Source organism: Medicago sativa, chromosome 1, assembly GCF_051527215.1.
Source record: "Medicago sativa cultivar Bolivia chromosome 1, Bolivia_mono, whole genome shotgun sequence".
Lineage (NCBI taxonomy): Eukaryota > Viridiplantae > Streptophyta > Magnoliopsida > Fabales > Fabaceae > Medicago > Medicago sativa.
The window spans coordinates 78,280,929-78,296,544 of record NC_140749.1 but is presented as its reverse complement, the minus strand read 5'-3'; positions in this window follow the sequence as shown (position 1 = coordinate 78,296,544).

Here is a 15,616-nt window from a genome sequence, read left to right as displayed (position 1 = left end):
TCTCCCTTGATAAAAGATCTCAGAGAGCAATCTTCCATAGGGCACTTGTTTCCTTCCTTTGACTGTGCCTTCATTAATAGCCCAGCAGAGATGATCCAATACATATCTTGGAAAGTTTATCTTTTCCAGATTGGTCATGAAATAGATTGCTAGCTTCTGTTGGTTGTTGGGTTGATCAGACCCACCTGCTCTTTGAAAGAAGCAATCGTTACTGAATTTCACCAACATTCTGTTGTGAATCTCCATTTCAGAAGGCTTAGCATCTTTGTTACCACCCAGAAGAGTGTTGTAGTAGTTTTGCAGCAGGACATCATCCTTTTTAACTATTTCTTGAAATCTTCCTTCTGCATCCATTCTACAAGCTTTAGCAATTATCTCCTCTGTGATGATAACGGGAATACCCATCACTTCAGACCTTATCTCATGGCTACTGAAGGAAGTGGGATTCAACTCAATCTCCTTCTTTCCTTTCTTCGACCCAGCTGGTTTAACTGCTGCCTTCACAGGCTTTATATTGACGATTTCAGCCCTTAACCAGAAATCTTTGACCAAGTTCACATACGTTGGCCCATTTAGCATGTTGAAGTATCCAGACAGTTTCTGAGTTTCTACATAGCCTTCCATGTCCACTTCGTACTTCTTGAGTGAAGTGAAGTCCACTGGTGATTCTACTTGGACGATTAAGGATTTCCATGGAATATCCATAGTCTTCTCTTTGTAGATGGACCCAGATTCTGATACGCTTTGCTTGTTTGATGTAGATTCTGAAACTTTTGAGCTTGAAGATGCCATTTGATGATTGACGAAGATTTGAAGAAGATGAAGATTTTAGGGTTCTAAGGTTGAGAGAATGCGCTTACTTCGCAAGAGGTTTGAGAGCAAATGTGTTTGTTGTGAGTGAGTAGTGTGTGAATTGTCAAAGTGTTAAAAGTAAAACGATTGCAATTCAAAAGAGACAAACAAACATAACATTAATGACAAAATTGGGGGCGCGTGAAAAGTACTTTCAAAGCTATTAAATCATCATTGCCCTTTTTAGTTATACACCAACACATACAGGCCACGTAAGAAGTTCACAGAGTAACTACCAAATTAGTGGGCCAGAAGTTACTTTTAAAAAGTAACTCCCAACGTTTCCACTAATTCAACTATTCAGAAGCAATAAATCCAGCTTCTGGACTTCAGATGCTGACGTCATCAGAAGCGAGTTTTCCTCAGAATCTCAATAAAGAGCTTCTGATGGACTACTGCTTCTGAACTAACTTCAGAACCTAAAATCCTATTCAGGAGCAAGCAAACATCTAATCAGACACGTAATGCATGTTCAAATTTTTCTTTATAAAATCAAATCTTTCAACAGTTAAAGGCTTAGTAAATATATCAGCCCATTGATTTTCAGTATCAATGAATTGTATATCTAAAATTCCTTTTTGAACATAGTCTCTGATAAAATGGTGTTTGATTTCAATGTGCTTAGCTCTTGAATGCAAAATTGGATTTTTAGACAAACAAATAGCAGCAGTATTATCACAATAAATGGGAATACTGTTAGCAGTTATCTGATAATCTTCCAACTGATGTTTCATCCAAAGTAGTTGTGTACAACAACTTGCAGCTGAAATGTATTCTGCTTCTGCTGTAGACATAGCAATAGTTGTTTGTCTTTTGCTAGCCCAGGATATAAGATTATCACCCAGAAATTGACAATTGCCACTGGTTGACTTTCTTTCAATCCTATCACCAGCATAATCAGCATCACAGAATCCAATTAGCTTATAATCTAAGGATTTCCTATAAAGGAGTCCAAGATTAGTTGTTCCTTTCAAATACCTGAAGATTCTCTTGACAGCAGTCATATGAGATTCTCTAGGATCTGATTGGAATCTTGCACACAAGCATACACTGAATAAAATATCTGGCCTAGATGCAGTGAGGTATAACAAAGAACCAATCATACCTCTATACAACTTCTGATCCACTTTAGCTCCTTCATCTTCTTTGCTTAAGGTGCACGTAGGGTGCATTGGAGTGTTCATCACTTTACAATCTTCAAGTTTGAACTTCTTCAGAAGCTCCTTTGTGTACTTTGATTGATGAACATAGACTCCATCTTTGCATTGATTGATTTGAATGCCAAGGAAGAACTTCAGCTCTCCCATCATGCTCATTTCAAATTCATCCTGCATTAACTCAGAAAATTCCTTGCAAAGAGATGCATTAGTAGAACCAAATATTATATCATCAACATATATTTGCACAACAAGAATATCTTTCCCAAGGGTCCTTCTGAAGAGTGTAGTATCAACCTGTCCTCTTTTAAAATCATTCTTGATTAAGAAATTACTTAGTCTATCATACCAAGCTCTGGGAGCTTGTTTCAAGCCATATAGTGATTTCTTCAGTTTAAAAACATGGTCAGGATATTTAATATCCTCAAATCCAGGAGGTTGCTTGACATACACTTCTTCTTCTATGACACCATTTAGAAATGCACTCTTGACATCCATTTGATATAATATTATGCCATGATTAACTGCATAGGAAAGAAGTAACCTGATTGCTTCCAATCTTGCAACTGGAGCAAATGTTTCAGTGTAATCAATGCCTTCTTGTTGACTATACCCTTGTGCAACAAGCCTGGCTTTGTTTCTTGTTACTTCACCTTGCTCATTCAGCTTGTTTCTGAATACCCATTTTGTTCCAATAATGTTCTTGTGCTGAGGTTTGGGTACCAGATCCCACACATCATTTCTTTGAAATTGATTCAACTCTTCTTGCATAGCTAGGATCCATCCATCATCTGAAAGTGCTTCATCAACTGTTGTAGGTTCAATCATTGAGATTAGTCCAATCATTGACTCCACTTGTCTGAAATGTGATCTTGTTCTTCTTGGACTATCTTTGTTTCCAATGATTAGCTCCTCAGGATGTGAAGACTTGTGTTTGAATGTGTTTCTGGTAGGATCTGCTTGATGTGAGCCATCTTGTGCTTCATCAGAAGCAGCTTCATCTTGCGCTTCTGATGTGGGTTCAGCTTCTGGACTATCATCAGACTCAGCTATCTGATCAGGTTCTGGAGTAGCTTCAGGAACCTGTATCTCTGCAAAACTTTCACCTTGCTTTGAAGTTTTATCTTCAAGCTCCTTGTCATCAAATTTAACGTGCATAGATTCTTCAACACAGAGTGTTTCTGAATTATACACTCTGTATGCCTTTGACCTTTCAGAGTAACCTAAAAAGATTCCTCTTTGGGCCTTGGCATCAAATTTCTTTAGGTAGAGCTTGTTGTTCAGAATGTAACATGTACATCCAAATTGATGAAAGTAAGAGATATTGGGTTTTCTTCCTTTAAAGAGTTCATATGTTGTTTTCTCCAAAATAGGTCTAATATAGATCCTGTTTTGAACATAGCATGCTGTATTCACTGCTTCTGCCCAAAAATGTTTTGGTAAATTGTTTTCATGAATCATGGTTCTGGCCATTTCTTGTAAAGTTCTATTCTTTCTCTCTACAACCCCATTTTGTTGTGGTGTTCTAGGAGAAGAGAATTCATGGAAAATTCCATGTTTTTCACAAAAAGCTTCAAATGGCTCATTTTCAAATTCTCCACCATGATCACTTCTGACTTTCAAAATTTTTGATTCTTTTTCAGATTGAATTTGAGTGCAGAAGCTACTGAATACATCACACGCAACATCTTTACTCTTTATGAATTTCACCCAAGTCCATCTGCTGTAATCATCAACAATGACTAATCCATATCTACTTCCATATAAGGATGCAGTACTTACTGGTCCAAATAAATCAATATGGAGTAATTCTAAAGGTCTTGAGGTTGAAACAATGTCTTTGGTTTTAAAACATGATTTCACAATTTTCCCTCTCTGACATGCACCACAGAGTGCATCTGAATGATAGTCAATGTCTGGTAGCCCTTTCACAAGTTGTAACTTACTAAGCTTAGAGATTAACCTCTAGTTAGCATGTCCCAACCTTCTGTGCCACATCCATTTCTTATCATTCACTGATAGTAGGCAAACCACCTTCTGATCAGCTAGTTCAGAAAAATTGATTTTATAGACATTGTCAACTCTCTTTCCCTTGAACACAATGGATTTGTCTTCCTTGTTGATTACTGTACAGTTGGGTTTTTCAAAAAGCACATCATAACCATTATCACAAAATTGACTAATGCTCAAAAGGTTATGTTCAAGACCATCTACCAACCATACATTATTAATTGAGGTAGAGGAATTACCAATAGTTCCTGTACCTATGATCTTGCCTGACTGGTTGCCTCCAAATTTCACATTTCCTCCCTCTTTCATTGTTAGGCTGAGGAACATGGACTTGTCTCCTGTCATGTGTCTTGAGCAACCGCTGTCTAGGTACCATGATCTTTGCTTTGGCACTGCTCTTAGACATACCTCGTTTTCATCTTCTGAGTCTGAATCTGATCCAGCTTCTGAAGTTGCTGTTGCTACCAACCCAACAGCTACCTTTGCATCTTCATCAGCTTCCTCTTTATCAGATCCAGATTCACTACCCAAATCATCCCAGGTTGCCATTAAACTCTGCTTACTCTGCTTCTTGAGTTTGCTTGGTTTGAATGTAGACCTCTTTGACTTGTCCTTTGACTTTTCTCTTTGAAGATCAGGGCATTCAGCAATGAAGTGTCCAGGCTTCTTACAGTTGAAGCATCCCTTCTGATCTTCTTTCTTTGAGCTTCTGGAGTTACCCCTTCTGGAGAGAAACTTTCTGTTCTTCTTGGCCAGATATTGAAGTCTGTTTGAGAGCATGGCCATTTCAGCAGCATCTGGTTCAGAATCTGAACTTGACTGTTCTTCCTCTTCAGATTCAACTACTTTGAGAGCTTTTGATGACTTGCCTTTGGATGGAAGAGCTATTGATTTACTCTTCTTAGTAGACTCATGTTCATTAAGACTTAACTCATGAACTTTGAGAGAACTAACAAGATCTTCGACACTTAAAGTGTTTAAATCTTTAGCTTCCTCAATGGCAGTCACCTTTGGTCTCCATCTGGCAGGTAAGCTTCTGAGTATCTTGCTTACATGATCAGAAGCAACATAGCTCTTCTTTAGAATCTGTAGCCCAGAAACTAAGGTTTGAAACCTTGAGTACATCTCCTCAATAGTTTCATCATCCTTCATCTTGAATAACTCATACTGATGTACAAGCAGGAGAGCCTTTGCTTCTTTGACCTTCTTGCTCCCTTCATAATTTGAACAGAGAGAAGCAAACATAGCTTTAGCAGTGGATTTGTCACTCATCTTCATGTATTCTGCTTTGGGTATGGCAGTGACAAGAGCTCCTCTGATAATATGATGCTTCTTGTAAAGTTTCCTCAGTTCTGGAGTATGTTTCTTTCTATCCACAGCAGCTCCTTCTTCATCAAGGACTAAATCACCAACACCATCTTCCAGAATATCCCATAATTCTTCATCTAGGCTCATGATGTAACTGTAAAAGTTGGTCTTCCACCAAGAGAACTCTTCAGCATCTCCATTGAACTTTGGAACTTTTCCAACACTGGATTTCTTACTATCACTATAATCATGTGAGACATGTTTATAGCTAGTATCACTAGGACCAGTAGGAGGAGGAGTAGACATGTTTTTCTCAGATCTTTGACTGTTGCACAGTTAAGTGTTACACAACAGACCAAGGCTCTAGATACCAATTGAAGGTGAGAAAAACACAAGAAGGGGGGTTGAATTGTGTTTTGAAAAATTCTTCGTTTCTCCTAAAAACTGAACACACTGATCAGAAGCTAAGTGAGACAGCTTCTGAAGTGATAATCAGAATCTAAATGCAGCGGAATAAAACAGAGAGAGAGAAGAAGAACGACACAAAGCAATTATACTGGTTCCTTCCACAATCCGGAAGTAGTCCAGTTCCCCTTGCACTTCCAAGGAGATTTCACTATGAGTAATATCTGATTACAAATGCTCAAGCACACAAGCAAGAGACTTCCTTTGCTCAAGCACACAAGCTAGAGACTTCCTTTGCTCAAGAACACAATCAAGAGACTTCCTGCTCAAGCACAACTGCAAGAGACTTCCTAACTAAACAAAATTACACAGAAAATTGTTTAAGGTTGAACACTTGATATACAATCAGAGGTGCTCACAATACAAATCAGATACAGACTCAATGGACTTAAGAATTTCTAAGATATGACTTTGAGACACAGAAATTCTAAGTGAATGCAGAACAATTTCAGCAGAGATTTGGCACTTGTAAAAATGTTATGAGTCTTTCGTTCAGCGTTCTTGCATTACCAAATCTCTAGGTCTTCACTCCTTTATATAGAGGTGTGAAAGAGACGTTGTGAAATTGCCAGCACACCAAAGAGTCGTTGTTGAAGCTTGATCTTTCACCAATGATCTTTTGCCTGATTTGGTTGTTGTCCTATGAAGAACCAATTTGAAATCCATTCCTTATCCAAAGGAACATATATGCAGGCGAGACCGTATTCTGGAGCTGTTTTCTTGTCTTGTAGCGTGGACACCAAACAGAGTGGTGGAGAACGTGGTTGTACAATTCGTACAAAGTACAATGTCAACGCTTTCGTCCAAATTGCAAGCACAAGCCTTCAAACACCTTTGAAATGACCGTTGCAATGTTCCACTAATTTTCTGCTATGTTTTCGAATCCAATAGACAGCTTTTGCAATGTAGATCCTTCAATCTTTGAATGTTTTGCAAATCCAGTTGATCTTCAGCTTCTGGTGAAAAGACTTCTGATGAGGCAGCTTCTGATGAAGCAACTTCTGCAGCTTCTGATGGTGCAGCTTCTGATGAAGCAACTTCTGCAGCTTCTAATGGTGCAGCTTCTGATGATGTGGCTTCTGGACCTCTTGTCTTCAGAAGCACTATTCTTCAGGAGCAGCTTTACTTCAGGAGCGGTATTTCTTCAGGAGCAGCTTGACTTCAGGAGCGCTTTGCCTTAAGAATCATCTAAGCTTCATTTCCTTTGCTCTTTATTTGCTCATTCAGAACCAATGATGATGTAACTTTATAATTATGGTCCTGTACACTTGAACAAATATTAGCTAGTCCAATTTACAATTTTTAATACCTTGTTATCATCAAAACTCTTTAAGGTTCATTGTTAAACACATTTTGTTCCAACAGAATGGAGTGGTATGATTAAAGAAAGCAACAAGGACCAAAGCTTGGGTTTTGAGGCATGAAGTGAAGTTGATGCTTGGAAGCTTTTGGGAATCAAGTGTAATCTTTTATGTGAGTTCCTTAGATAGTTTCCCACCCTTTGGGATTATGTGTTTGTCTTGTAAGGCTAATATGCATTTTTAAGGTTTATAAGTATAAGTTTAGTTGCCCCTTTTTATGCCATGCTTGCAAAGCTTGCAAATACTTGCCATACAAATGTTTTAGAAGTTTTAAATGATCTTTAGAGTCATATTATGCTTTGAGTCATTGGGATTTGAGGATTTTGGGTCAAAAACACCAATTTTGCAGGTCTGGACTGTCATAACTCGCAGTTGCGAGTAAAGTACTCGCAATGGCGAGCTGGGAACAGAATGAGGGAAGTTGCACGCAAGCAACTCGCAGTTGCGAGTAGAGCAACTCGCAGATGCGAGTAACAGCATGACAGCATGTTGTTTGCTCGCTTCAGTCCCTTTTTAACGAACTTCGGTCCAGTTTTCTCGAGCAGTCTTTTACCATAAAAAAACCCCTCAAGTCATGTCACCAAGGCATAAGTATTTAAATGTTTTCTTAAGAAATAAGCAAGTATTTGGCAAGTTAACAAAGTATGGCAAATGAGAGAATTATGTTATGCAACGGGTAGCAAGTTAATTAGTAAGAAAGGGAAAGAATATAGAGCCTCGACATAGCTTGTCGAGAACTAGATAGTTAAGCATAGAGTTATGCATAGAATGTATTTATGCTAAGTGTGAAAGGTTAGATAACTATTCACAAAGAAAGATAAGCAAGCATTAAGATTACCTCTAGATGGATCGTTTAGGATCCGAGGTAAAAGAGAGTTAGCATGGTTAAGTTTAACCTTCATGCATGTCACTAAGAAAGTACTTAAGAAAGAAAACCCAAGGGTGGGTATAAAAGGTTTCCCAAGGGGAATGGGGTAAGCCGTAAGGGACCCGCACGTTCACTAAGGGAGTCCGGTGCGCTCTTGCTAAGCCTTTCACCGGTAGAAAGAGGATTTGATTTCGGAACTACTCCACCCGGAACTAATCCGTAAAATTTGAATCAAGATAATTGTTTGTTCAACGCTAACTTAATCAATGAACCTAACTATGCATTGCATTATATATGGTTAAGTGTTATGTCATAGAGCCTTGGCATAGACCGTCAAGAACTAGCAAGCTAGAAAGAGTCACTTTTGTGACAAGATTAAGATAGCTACAACTTATTCAAGTAAGTAAGTAAGCAAGTAAAGAGAGCTATACCGACGACGATCTTAGGTTTCCCCTAATCGTCCGGTTTAGAGTCGTGTCAAGACTTTAGCAAGTGAAGGCCTTGATGCGTAGATAGTATCTTGGCATTGCGGTTTTAGTTCCCCTTAACCGCCTTGACACGAATAAGAAGTGAAACCTATAACAAGTTAAGAATATTAAGACGGCCCTAGCAAGCACCGCCGTCTAAGAAAGCATGTCCCCACACACGTATAATCTACCGGCAGGTTGTATTCTAGACACGTGGTGACCGTAGGTTTCCCCTGAGGTTACCTATAGCCTAGGATTAGGTGGAACTCACTGAGACATTATGTCTCATCCCAATCCTTATTTGTTTCAGATAAACAGGTTGGATTAGCAAGCTAGTAGCCGGATGGATGTTTCAGCAAGTGTGCGTTCGTGTCGCTGCAGGATGCTTTGGACTTTAAGGATGTAATTATATATGTATGGTTGAGATGTTTATGTTAGTTATGTTCGAACGCAAATTGTTGCATAAATATTCATTCGTATGTAATTTATGTTGTAAATTTAATGTATCCAGTACTAAACTAATACACATGCTAGACTTTCTAGATACGTCTAGTATGGGTGTTACATTTGGTATCAGAGCAGGTCGATTCAGATCGTGCCTTGGGTCATTAAGTTACAACAAAGGTAGTTGGACCATTGGGTTCCGGGTAAATGTTCTAGTGGTTGATGTTAGTTGAGCCTGATCAACTCAATTTAACATTCAACGATTAGAACGGATGCCTGAGAGCTGAATAGGCCCTAGGAGGAACGAAGTATAAGATGGAGATGCACTGGAAAATGTAAAAGTAGAAGTATGAATCCTCCGGGAATGTAAGATAATGAAGAGAGGGAACATCCTGACGACGTTGGGTAAGGTGCTAAGGATAATTCATATACCCGTAAGTGAAGAAGTTAGATATAACCAAGTATGATCGGAAGCTTCAGCAAGAGTCGTTGGGAGAAAGGAATTGATCCTGAGACGTAAGCGCAAGGCTTTAAGATGAGGAGAAGTCGACGTATGTTGACGGTGTTAGTAAGCTCTCAAGAAGTGGTTATGTGATAGAAATTAAGATTTTGTATGCTCAGAGTGGAGAAGGTTCTGATGTTCGGAAGATTGTGTTAAGCAACATGCAAAGAGAGAAGCTACTTGTAGCGGAAGAAGTTAAGAATTTAAGCGAGAAATTTTATGTCAACAGGACTAATGCATTAATTTCCAATGTACCGAAAATTGTATCAAATTAGGTTGATGCTTGCCATGCATAGATGATAAAATATTTTACGATGTTAGGAGTGACTGATGTGCATTGGATTACTTGAAATGATATTGGTACGTAAAGTATATTTTCCAGAGAATTGAATTAGAGAAACTCACCAATAGCAGACCTGGAATGAGATTTCCTATTTTCCAAAAACTGTCATTTCATTTCCAGGATTTCTTCGACTAATGGAGGGTTGTTTTCATAATCATTTTGTATAACGAAAATCTTTTTATGACGTCTAGTAATAAATGCATATCACACCCTAAAGTTTAAAGGAAAAAGGCACGAGTAATCATCCACGAAAATTGATTTGGTTTAAGGTAAATTAGGAAGTTAATGTGACAAGAGATAAGAAGGAGCTTAGACTAAGAGTTTAGAGGTTCCGGTATTTAGAATGAACGTCACGGATGTGAAGACATGAAGTAAGAAGTTAAGTGGCGAAGGGTTACATGAACGCGCAAGGTTCTCATTTTGTGGAACTAAGAGTATCCACCGAATCTATGTTTTGTTTAATTGATTTGCTAAGGCTCGTTACGATGTTAAAGTGTAAATTTTATATGATTTTAGAAAGATATATACATATGGGTGATAGAAGTTGACATTTTAAAAAAAAAAAAATTAAATTTTGTAGGTGCCGACTTGTTGCGACTCACGTAGAGTGGGCTAAACTCACTAGAATCAAGATTTGATGACACATGAGTGTTATCAACTTGTTCTATGATTTTAGAGTAACAATTGGGGGCTTTGGTTTAGTATATGTTTTAATAGTAAAGAATCGTCAACGTCAATGACCCATGTGCTAGTTTATAAAGTTTTCTTTAAAAGAAGGGTTAACGAGCAAGCATAAGAATGATTAAACAAAATGTAGAATACGAAGATACAAGGTTAAAGGTTCGAGGAAGATATGCCGAGAGCAAGAGGAGTCTACCATGGGAAGTCGTGAAGACGACTCATGAAAATAGTAAGTATGTAGTAGCAAGGAGATACACCAAGAATCAAGATAAGCTCTTAAAGTCAAGGTTGCTCGGAAATAAGCTTCAGAATAATGAGTATATCGGAAGGTAAAAACAACCAGTAAGAATATAAGGTCTATTCCCAAGAAAAGAATAAGAGCATATGATAAATTTATCGTGAGTTGGTCTTACCAAAACCAGTGATAAAGATTAGAGAAGGGTTACATCATGGGAGATTTTAAAATAGTTCAAGAAGATAGAAATCATGAGGTAAACAGGATTGTGGTGTTTCACTCGTCACAACAGAATAGAGTATTGGTTTAAGCCAACCGGTGGAAATCAGAGTAGCGCAACAGAAATCAATTGGTAGTCATGGAATGTGGATTTGATAAGAAGAATCTTTGTGAAGAATGTTCGAGATAGTGTTGCAATTTAGTGGGAAGTATTATGAGACAAGCAAGAAATATTCGATATGCTAAGTAAGTAATGATACTCACACAGTCAGTGGTGATTAAGATAGAAGAATAAAGGATGTATCTTCATTTAAGCAAGACAAGAATGACTAGAGTACCATGGAAGAAGTAATCGGATTACCTATCTGGTGGTGTCGAATGAGTAGAAGAGCTATTGGTTAATCCGGAAGAGAATGTACAATGATGATGGAATAAGGTACATGAGGATTGCACAATGAAGTACATACCCTCCTATACCATACTTGTTAAATGATGACGATACTAGATGGGATAGTTCAAGCTATGATTTCAATTTTCCTAAAGTGAGGATTGGTATTAAGGAACTTGGGAACAAAATTGTTTAAAAAAAATATGATATTAAACATTGATGAAACCAATGAGGTGCGCCATAAGCGAGCAAGCTCACTTAAGACGTACAGGCTTCAGGACCAACTTGATGTAAACAAGTTTGGGACGAGTTATAAAACCTTTTTAATAAAATTTAGAGACTCGTCCTGTGGTTCTGCAGTACTATTGTAGACTTGGTTTCAAAATGAGATTTACTTTTCATCAAGTAATCGTTCGTTCCAAGAACCTACGTACCAATGTTTAGAATTTCTAGAAGCAAAATACTAGAACAAGTATCGTTATTAATTAACAAGGAGTGGAATTAGAAGGCATGCAGATGATATGGAGGTAAGATTTCATGAAAAGCGACGACGTTCGTTGATGACATTAGTATTTGGGATGCATGTAATTTTTGCCAAGAGTGTTCAAAGTACCTGTGCATATGGACTTGGCAAGAATTTAAGAGCAAGTGAACCACCAGGCGGGTTAGTAGTTGTCTGATGGATCGGTGTAATTCTTTACATATCTCCAAGACAAGTTATTGAGTTACCCATGAGTTCGGTTGCAATGAGATTGCAAGTTTTCTTTAAGACTCTGAGAAAAGACAAGAGATTTGTAGTATCATTAAGATAAGTAACGTAAGTAAGAGGCTTGAGACTCGAAGTACAGTGAGAAAGGTTATGTATGCATAGTAAGATGTGTACAAGATAAGATGTTTTGATGCAAAGGAGCACTACAGGGTAGATCCCGAGTGTTTTAGTTAATGAAGGTTATTCAAATTAATGGTATATGCTAAGTAACTAAGTTGTGAATACAAGATGACTAAGTTGCATCCAGTAAAGATGTGGTTCAAATGCGATGTTTTGAGTTAGCTCAGTGATTTAAGAAAGATAATAAGATTGAGAGATTTTATTTGTTTAATGCGGATAAAGAAAGAAGTTAAGTTATGTGTTCTAACGAATAAAGTATGCTTCGAGATCTTTAGAGTGGGCTTGGTCGGAATCTGTTACGAGAATTGGTAGGTGGTCTCTAAATTTCGAGGACGAAATTTCTTTAAGGGGGGTAGAATGTAATATCCCGCCTGTCAGTATCAGAACTTTAACAGTCGATCGTCCCAGAGAACTTATTTTGAAAGAAAGGTTAATGGAGAATATTTATTACGTAGTATCAGCTTATACCGGAGTAAGCATTAGAGATGGATATAACACGCTTAAGGCAAAGGGCAGTTTGGTAATTGCACAGGAGGAAGGATATTTATTTGGTGTTTGGCCAAAATATCTTATTCTTCTTATCTCTTTCTCTTTCTAAGCTAGAGAAAGAGTTTTGGCTCTCTCTTCTCCTCCCTCCTCTCCATCGATCTCTTTCCTTTCAACACCAATCCTTTCCAAACTTCTCCCTTCCATGGTAACTACTAGATTCTTGCTTCTCTTGGTCTCTTAAGTTTATGGAAGCTTGGTTTTGTTTTGGGTTCTCTATTTATTCACCTAAGAAGAGATTAAGGTTAGGGTTTTGGTCAAGTTGGAATTGAAGCATGATCTTGTTCAAGTTATGGGTTCTTCATGGTTAAGAAACAAAGAGAAAGATGGTTTGAAGATTGATTGGTGAGCTAAGGCCTTGGATGTTGGTCAATCAAGAATTAGGGTTTGATGAAAGAAGCTTTGGGTTGGATTTGAGATGAGCTAGCAAGGATAAAGAGGCTTAGGATAGCAAGAAAACAACAAGAATGGAGTGGTATGATCAAAGAAAGCAACAAGGACCAAAGCTTGGGTTTTGAGGCATGAAGTGAAGTTGATGCTTGGAAGCTTTTGGGAATCAAGTGTAATCTTTTATGTGAGTTCCTTAGATAGTTTCCCACCCTTTGGGATTATGTGTTTGTCTTGTAAGGCTAATATGCATTTTTAAGGTTTATAAGTATAAGTTTAGTTGCCCCTTTTTATGCCATGCTTGCAAAGCTTGCAAATACTTGCCATACAAATGTTTTAGAAGTTTTAAATGATCTTTAGAGTCATATTATGCTTTGAGTCATTTGGATTTGAGGATTTTGGGTCAAAAACACCAATTTTGCAGGTCTGGACTGTCATAACTCGCAGTTGCGAGTAAAGTACTCGCAATGGCGAGCTGGGAACAGAATGAGGGAAGTTGCACGCAAGCAACTTGCAGTTGCGAGTAGAGCAACTCGCAGATGCGAGTAACAGCATGACAGCATGTTGTTTGCTCGCTTCAGTCCCTTTTTAACGAACTTCGGTCCAGTTTTCTCGAGCAGTCTTTTACCATAAAAAAACCCCTCAAGTCATGTCACCAAGGCATAAGTATTTAAATGTTTTCTTAAGAAATAAGCAAGTATTTGGCAAGTTAACAAAGTATGGCAAATGAGAGAATTATGTTATGCAACGGGTAGCAAGTTAATTAGTAAGAAAGGGAAAGAATATAGAGCCTCGACATAGCTTGTCGAGAACTAGATAGTTAAGCATAGAGTTATGCATAGAATGTATTTATGCTAAGTGTGAAAGGTTAGATAACTATTCACAAAGAAAGATAAGCAAGCATTAAGATTACCTCTAGATGGATCGTTTAGGATCCGAGGTAAAAGAGAGTTAGCATGGTTAAGTTTAACCTTCATGCATGTCACTAAGAAAGTACTTAAGAAAGAAAGAGTGTCGTGTCTTTTGTATTCCACCCAAGGGTGGGTATAAAAGGTTTCCCAAGGGGAATGGGGTAAGCCGTAAGGGACCCGCACGTTCACTAAGGGAGTCCGGTGCGCTCTTGCTAAGCCTTTCACCGGTAGAAAGAGGATTTGATTTCGGAACTACTCCACCCGGAACTAATCCGTAAAATTTGAATCAAGATAATTGTTTGTTCAACGCTAACTTAATCAATGAACCTAACTATGCATTGCATTAGATATGGTTAAGTGTTATGTCATAGAGCCTTGGCATAGACCGTCAAGAACTAGCAAGCTAGAAAGAGTCACTTTTGTGACAAGATTAAGATAGCTACAACTTATTCAAGTAAGTAAGTAAGCAAGTAAAGAGAGCTATACCGACGACGATCTTAGGTTTCCCCTAATCGTCCGGTTTAGAGTCGTGTCAAGACTTTAGCAAGTGAAGGCCTTGATGCGTAGATAGTATCTTGGCATTGCGGTTTTAGTTCCCCTTAACCGCCTTGACACGAATAAGAAGTGAAACCTATAACAAGTTAAGAATATTAAGACGGCCCTAGCAAGCACCGCCGTCTAAGAAAGCATGTCCCCACACACGTATAATCTACCGGCAGGTTGTATTCTAGACACGTGGTGACCGTAGGTTTCCCCTGAGGTTACCTATAGCCTAGGATTAGGTGGAACTCACTGAGACATTATGTCTCATCCCAATCCTTATTTGTTTCAGATAAACAGGTTGGATTAGCAAGCTAGTAGCCGGATGGATGTTTCAGCAAGTGTGCGTTCGTGTCGCTGCAGGATGCTTTGGACTTTAAGGATGTAATTATTTATGTATGGTTGAGATGTTTATGTTAGTTATGTTCGAACGCAATTTGTTGCATAAATATTCATTCGTATGTAATTTATGTTGTAAATTTAATGTATCCAGTACTAAACTAATACACATGCTAGACTTTCTAGATACGTCTAGTATGGGTGTTACACGAGCCATATGGCGGAAAAAAGTGTGATCAAGGTTTAGCCGGGCTAGTTTCTTTCTACTAAATTAGGCCACAATATTATAACCATAACATCAGGATATTGGAATTCTGATAGTGCTTATATTCTCATCTTTTAATGTTTTCCCAAATAACATGACACACATCAGCCCAACATTTTTATAGTGGAGTTGCTGCTGTGTAACTAGGAAGTCACAAGTTGAGCCATGAAATCAGCCTTTTGTATTTGCAATGTAAGGCTGCCTACAAGAATAAAAGAAATCCACAATAGGTCCAACCCTTTTCTAGACCCTGCCATGGTACTACCAGGTTGCCCATTTTATATTTTCTGTGATTGTATGTGGAAATAAAGTGAAATGTGTATCATTTCTAGTTTATTATTTGCATGCAGGTTATGTGTGAGAATCTTTTGGATTGAACATTTTAAGATAATTTGACCAAGTGATTTTTGATTTTTTTTTTTTTATAGGAAATTAATGA